The following is a 7,500-nucleotide window of genomic DNA, read 5'->3' on the forward strand; positions in this document are numbered from 1 at the left end:
AGTCTGTAACCATTTTGGTTTTATATCCAAATCGAGCGGATCGTTCCTCAGCATGGCACGAATTAATTCAAAGCAGCAACATCATACGAATCAGCCAGATTTATTGGGGACACATCGGGAAACACGACACAAGCAAAGCATTCACGACAATGTTATAATTAATCTATAACCCGTTCTTAACTCGGGAGCTATGGATTACATGTTTCGAAGGGGACCCTTTCGAGATAAGCCTGAAACAACATGCAGACAAGACACGGACAGCATGCAGACAAGACACAGAGTACTTGGTGATGCTTCATGGACGAGAGGAAAAGTGTCAAAAGCCCGAATGTGGCTCGTGACAAGCCGATGTCCACGGATTCGAGCACCCAAGCTCAAACACGCCGCGTGGCAAAATGGCGCTCGTCCTCCTTCTTCTCCCAGCACCGCTTGCACACGCAGTCTCAGCACGTTCTGACCCCGCGTAATGTCGACGGCAAAAGACCGTCAGATTGATGGTGGGTTTCAGCTGGTTTCTTCCAAGGTCCAGTATACAAGTCCAGGCCTGTCCTGTTCACCAGACAAGGCCAAATCGAGATGTTGGGCTCCGCAGGCTGGGTCCATGGCCGAGGAGGAACCGCCGGCCAAAACCACTCCTCCACAATGTCGATCGCCCGACTCGACGTGCAGGCGGCCTCTCCCACTGCCAAAAATGGCAGACTCGGCGCGCTCAGGTTCACCACCGCCTTCCCGGTGCTCACTCGCCTCTCGGCCGACTGCAGTTTCTCCCTTCAGTTTAACTTCTCCTTTCCGGCCCTCGCTTGCCTCAAAGCCGACTGGCTCCTCCCTTCAGTTTCACTTCCTTCTCCAGGCCACGCCCCCTCAGAGCGCTGGGCGGGGACTATTGTCCGGAGAGAAGAAGGAAGAAGAAGAACCTCTCGGTCCACCAGCAATGTACGAACAATGAACAGCCTCTTATACCTCTCGACACACATGTAACGTCCATTTACCGAACAACCTGGCTAAGCATGTATTTAATGGGGGATCTGGGCTAATCCTATATTTAATAACACACTAAGTGCCATTTCCACAAAACCACCCCCACCTTTCTCCCGAGGCTCTCCCAAGCCTCCATCTGGGGCAGCCCACGGCAATGGCCCTGTCTAACATACAGCACAGATCTCCCATTTACTCGAACCCACAATATGGGAAGCACTTAACTCCAAAAACCAAAGTGTCACAGTAAGATTGGCATGTCCCTATCCTTGTGTGTCGGATCAATAATCTAACAAACAAATTCATACCGTGCACACTACTTAACATTCTAATTATGGATTTGAACGGGAGGGCATTCCATTTTACTTTTAACACCAATATTTGCATCGGAGCAGAACATTCAAAGGTTCAAAGTTCTTTCACGTGTTCGCTCCTTCATGCCCCCTCCCGGCAGTATTGTCCATTCACCCCTGAGGGTTTCCTCACTTCGTGGCCTTATTGGCCTCTCACCAGGTGAATTGTCGGCCCAGTGGCCTAATCTCACAAAGAGTTCTTCGGCCCACTGAGCCCACAAAATGGCATGAATCTTCGGCCGCAACGGCCCACAAAATGGCATGAATCTTCGGCCGCAACAGCCCACAAAAGCACTTTAGCCTCAATGGCCCACAAAAATGCTTCGGCCCATATGGCCTACTCACAAGCAGTAGCAGGCAACAAGCCCTGCATTGGACAGCAGGTGACACAGGAATGGTGGCATGGTGATATCGATGGCAGCAAATGCAGTTTGGAGGTGCTCTTGAGGACGCAGATGGGTGTGATGACCTCAGACCAGGTAAGATGGAGTGTACCCTTAACCTTCCTTGCCTGGCTTGCTTTGGCAGGACTTGTTTTGGTATGGTCTTCCTCATACATTCCCCTTTTTTTTTTCCTTCCCTTTTTTTCCTTCCCTTTTTTTTTTTCTTTATTGACAGGATGGTGTGTTTCTTACTCAAACATTATCTTCGTGGGTGTGTGCTCATGACATACTGGTGGCCTCTCTGGCACTTGGAGAGGGTGACCGAGCCTGGCCCCTGCTTACAAATTTTCCTATCAACACCACTCGTACCAGGTTTCACACATGAATGGTGTGGAGGAGAGTCCATCGAACCTAACCATTTATTTTTCACTCTCGACAATGCAACAAACCCTGCTATGGCGAGCATGATCCAAATCACTCATTTTTCCCGACCTGGCACACTGTTGTATTCTATTCAACCTGGGCAAGGCCCTTATTTGTCTTTTTTCCATTTGGTGGTGCCAGGCATAACTCGCTGGCTGGGGGGGGGGGGGGTGACTACTACTCGGCCTCTTTGCCTGCTTCCAATCGGGGGTAGAGGACACCCAGCGACCTCGGGGCTCACCTGAAAGTGCTTCTGGCGCTCCGAACGGGTGGCTCTCGTACTGTGCTCTCAGAGAACCTACACTGTGCTCTCCTTGCACCAAAACCTACCGTGCTCTCCTGGCACTAAACCCTACCGTGCTCTCCTGGCACTGAACCCTACGGTGCTCTCCTGGCACCTCTGTCAGCCTTCACCTGCCAGGAACCCCCAAAGCCCTAGTGCCCTGTTTCCCAACTCACCAACTTCCAATACCATGTCACACTCCCAGCCAGTACCACCATACCTTGGCCTGCACCTACCCCGAGCAGTCTGCCTGCACAATTAAACAGCAGCCAGAATCCATGTCGAACACTCAAAGTCCCCCTAACCTACACCAACTTGGTAAGGAGACTCCTACCGACAGGGTACGTTGTTCGCACTCACTCTCCTCATTTGCACAATCACGCCATTCACCCAAACACTTTAGTCATTCATTCCACAGTGCCACACACCCAGTACATACCATCCAACACCTTTCACATTTATGTGAAAACAAAAACACACCAGTCCCTCAGATCCCACTTGGTCATCAAATTTAACTGATACACTTTTTCATCAAACCCCAATCAATTTGTCACTACGTCCATCGTCCGCTGGCCTCCTCCATACTGCCCTAATCGTTTATTTCCAACAATTTAAACAAAACATCAAAATCTCTTCACTAGCCCCATGGAACCTCTGCATGGTTCCAACCAGGCATTTCAGTCTTTCCTCAAACAAACCACCCCCTGTCATCCACTTGTTTCAGGTGTATTTAACACTCTGCCTGTAATGTCTCCACTACTTTTTTCAATCATCACCCAAATCCACTCATGCCACTCATCCCTTTTGTTATCTCTCAATTTGCAACCACTCTCAATATAATTTTCAATCAAAATTTCTTACATCCCAATATGGCCTGATTCTTTGGCTCATTGGAAGGGGAGTGAGGGAACGAATCCCTCATTACCCATTACATGACCCCGCCACCTTTCCGCCACGGCTCAAAGGGGTCACGTCTCAGTTGGGGTTGTGGTCTACCCCTCCTCTTCTCCAGGGTTCGCAGAAATCAGGTAAACCCCAATCGGAGAAGCGGCCTCCCCCTCTTCTCCATAACTCCCTGAAGACAGATAAACCCCACTCAGCTAGCCAAACCGCTCGTGTCCTCAGAGAGGTTTGAAGACCAAGTGACACACGCCAGTGCTGCTTGCTTCTCATCTGCGCTCTACCACAAAGTTCCTGTGAGGCTGAGAGAGAAATTAAAATCCAATTTCTAAAGCCTCCTCCTGGATACAGCACCTCCAACTCTGTAAGAACCCATGCAGAGCTGTCCATTATGGTTTTTGTCCCCTGGCTCAAGTTCTGTCCTGGTGGCATTTCTATTTCCCCTGGCACCTCAAACCTATTTCCTACGTCACCACTCATTCCATGCCCAGGACTCCCACACACAGCAAGCTCCACACATTCCAAGGTTATGTGTTGACATTCCACACCTTCAACCTTGCCTACGTACTGACCAACCCGCCTTGCACTCCAGGGCTACATTCCCTAACGCCACGTTTGAGTACCCACACACATTTCAGCCCTGGCAGCACACACCGGTGCTGTAGTCTGGAATGTGGACTCACCGCATTCATTCACAGGCACTCCACACACATTCAGGGGTCACGCATACGTGCACCCCATCGGACAGAGTCTCCTCTTTAACATAAACTTCAATTCCTAACTTAAACTCATCGTCCGCACCATGTATGCATGTGCCCACGTACCTGCTTCGTTCCAGAGTCACCTCCGTCCGGTCGCTTCTCTCCAGCAGGTTTGTCATCATCGATTTGCCACTCTCCTCTGAGGCTATCAGCTCCACATGCTGGACCTGCTGAAAATGTATTTCATTTGTCAACAACCCCGTATGCTCCCTCAATGTCTCCATCACCAGGGTTTGCTCTCATTGTGGTGTCATCCGACGAGTGATGTTAATCAAGTACCGCACCACTAACATTCCTCCCTGTGGTGATGTCACACATCCCATATTATTGTGCTGTTCTACTTCCTGGCTCCATTTGAGTCGTTCTTCCTCTCTGAGCCTTTTTAGTTGTTCGTTATCTTTCTGGAGTTTTTCCATCTCTGCGTACTCCAACCTTGCTCTCTCCTTTAGTTGGTCAATTTCAAATTCATATTCTTTTTGTTTCCTATCCCACCGTCTCTCATGTTCCTCATTCTCCAATCTCGTCGTTTCCCTCAATTGGTTGATTTCCCTTTCCTGCTTCATTCATTGTTCTTTCACCATCTCCACACACTCCAACCTTGCTCTCTCCTTTCGTTGGTCAATTTCAAATTCATGTTCTTTTTGTTTCCTCTCCCACTGTCTCTCTTGTTCTTCATTCTCCAATCTCGTCGTTTCTCTCAATTGGTCAATTTCCCTTTCCTGCTTCATTCGTTGTTCTTTCACCATCTCCAAGCACTCCAACCTTGCTTTGGCTTCCAACTGTTCGATCTGCACAGTGTGGTTCCTTAACGTTTCATCCTCCGTTCTCTTTCTTTCCTCTCTCAACATCCTCAGCTCGTTTTGTAATTCCCTCTCTTTATTTTGGTGTTTCTGGAATTCAGAAGCTTTTTCCCATAATTCCTTGCTCATCTCCGCACCTCTTTTGCATGCTTCCTCCCTCAATTTGTCCATTCTCTTCCCGTATTCCTCGTTAATTTCCAGTTCATGTGCCAGTACATTTCCCCTGCACTCCAAGTTCCAAAGCTGTTCTGACTTTTCCAACAATTCTTCCTTTACTTCCTTTTCTCCAGATTTTTCTCTCCTTTTTTTTTTATCTCCTGTTCCAGACTTTCTCTTATCTGATTGCCTGTTCTTACCTTTTCCTTCAGTTGTTGCAATTCCAGATCGTGTTCCCGTTTTTCCTTTTCCAGCTTTGTTTTTTCCCGTTTTTCCTTTTCCAACTTTGTTTTCCATTCTTCTTCCAAGTTCACCCTATCCCGGGAGTTACTAATTTGCTCTTCCTCTATTCTTTCGTTCGGTTCGCTCTTCTCTTGTTCCAACTCATGGGTACTCCACTCTACTTTCCTCATTTCTCCCTGTAGTTCTTCGAACTGTCTTGACTTTTCCAACAATTCTTCTTTCCTTTGCTCCAGATATTTCTCTCCTCTTTTTATCTTTTGTTCTCGGCTTCCTCTTATCTGATTGCCTGATCTTACCTCTTCCTTCAGATGTTTCAATTCCAAATCGTGTTCCCGTTTTTCCTTTTCCAGCTTTATTTTCCATTCTTCCTCCAAGCTCTTCCTATTCCGGGAGTTACTCATTTGCTCCTCCTCCATTCTTTTGTTCAGTTCTCTCTTCTCATGTTCTTCATTCTCCATCCTACGGGTAAATCACTCTACTTTAATCCTTTCTCCACGTAGTCCCAAGCCTGTGTTGGCTAAGTCCTTTTCCAGCCCCCGAATTTGTTCCTGTGCATCGGCCAATTGTTGTGACTCCCCGGGCACATAATTTTCCTGAACCTCGTCTGCGTGCCGTAATGCCTCGTCCAATTTAATTTGTAACTCCTCAATATAATTCCCATCACACTCCACCTGTTCCAAGGTATCCGCCAATCGTGCATGAATCTCGTCAATGTGCGTGTTGCCGTCCTGCTTCGTTTGCCATGACGCATGCCGTGACCACGTGGTTTGAAATGGTGGGCGGGAGCCTTTTCTTCGTGCTGTGCAGTTCGTTGCGCTATTTATAGTAACCCTCTCCCGCTTCGTGTCGCGCTGAGGTAGAACTGCGCCGCCATTTTGCAACTACATTTTTCTTTATAATTTTGAGGTTTTACACCCGATCTGCTCAAAATAAAATCAAACCTAATTTTGAATTTGCGAGTGACGTTTTTTTTTTTTTTTTTTCCTCGCGCCTCTCGTAACCAATTTTCGGAGTGCGAAATGCAACACAGGTCCAAATATCCCTCTCCTGACTACCAATTGTTAAGGATTCGGCGGTGGCGGGATTCGCACCCGACTCTTGACCACAGTGTTAAGGATTCGGACGTCACTTAACAGCACCGCCGTCTCCGGGGTTACAACGCCAGCTGGTTCGGCACAATTCTTGGGTTACGCGCCCCAGATCACAATACCAAAATACACCTGTGCCTTGCCAGCTGGGGGAATAGCCCCCGGTTACAGACTGGTTTTGTCAGAGACCGAGCGAATTCTACCAGCCTGCAACCATTTTGGTTTTATATACCAATCGAGCGGATCGTTCCTCGGCGCGGCACGAATTAATTCAAGGCGGCAAATCTCGTATAACTCAGCCAGATTTATTGGGGACACATCGGGGAACACAACACAAGCAAAGCATTCACGACAATTTTATAATTAATCTATTACCCGTTCTTAACTAGGGAGCTACGGATTGCGGGTTTCGAAGGGGACCCAAGCGAGATAAACCTTAGACAACATGCAGACAAGACACAGAGTACTTGGTGATACTTCATGGACGAGAGGAAAAGTGTCAAAGGCCAGAATGTGGCTCGTGACAAGCTGATGTCCACGGATTCGAGCATCCAAGCTCAAACATGCAGCGTGGCAAGATGGCGGCGTTGTCCATTTGTCACAGCCCTCACGCACGCAGCCTCGGCGCGTTCAGCCCCCGTACGGTCGACAGTACCAGAGCGGAAGGTCCACGTGTGCTCCAGCTGGCCCTTTACAAAGTCCAGCATACAAATCCAAGCCTGGCCTGTTCACCAGACAAGGCCAAATCGGGGTGTTGGGCTCCGCAGGCAGATCGACAAACGTGTCGAGCCGTGAGGTGAGTAAGGACAGAGGCTCCGTGGTTAGAGCAGGTTGAACCTGTCGATCGCCTCCTCATAAAGTCGATCGCTGACTCACACAGCAGCCAGTTCCTCTCGACGCAGATTGCAGCCTCCCACTAGTCATTTCTAGACAGCAGAAATCCTCACTCGACACTCAGGCTCAGTTACTCCCTCAGCAGATGGCAGACTCGACCCTCAGGTTCAGGCCTTTCCTCTCTTCCAGATCGCCGACCACATGCACCGCGAGTTTCTCCTCCAGCCAATGGCAGACAGACCTCTTGCCTCTCTTCCTTGCCTTTCTTTCGGCTCGCTCTTCACGAAAAACCGATCGCGCC

Source organism: Eptatretus burgeri, chromosome 4 (assembly GCF_056783735.1).
Source record: "Eptatretus burgeri isolate ZD-2024b chromosome 4, Ebu_testis_v1, whole genome shotgun sequence".
NCBI classification, from domain to species: Eukaryota; Metazoa; Chordata; class Myxini; order Myxiniformes; family Myxinidae; genus Eptatretus; species Eptatretus burgeri.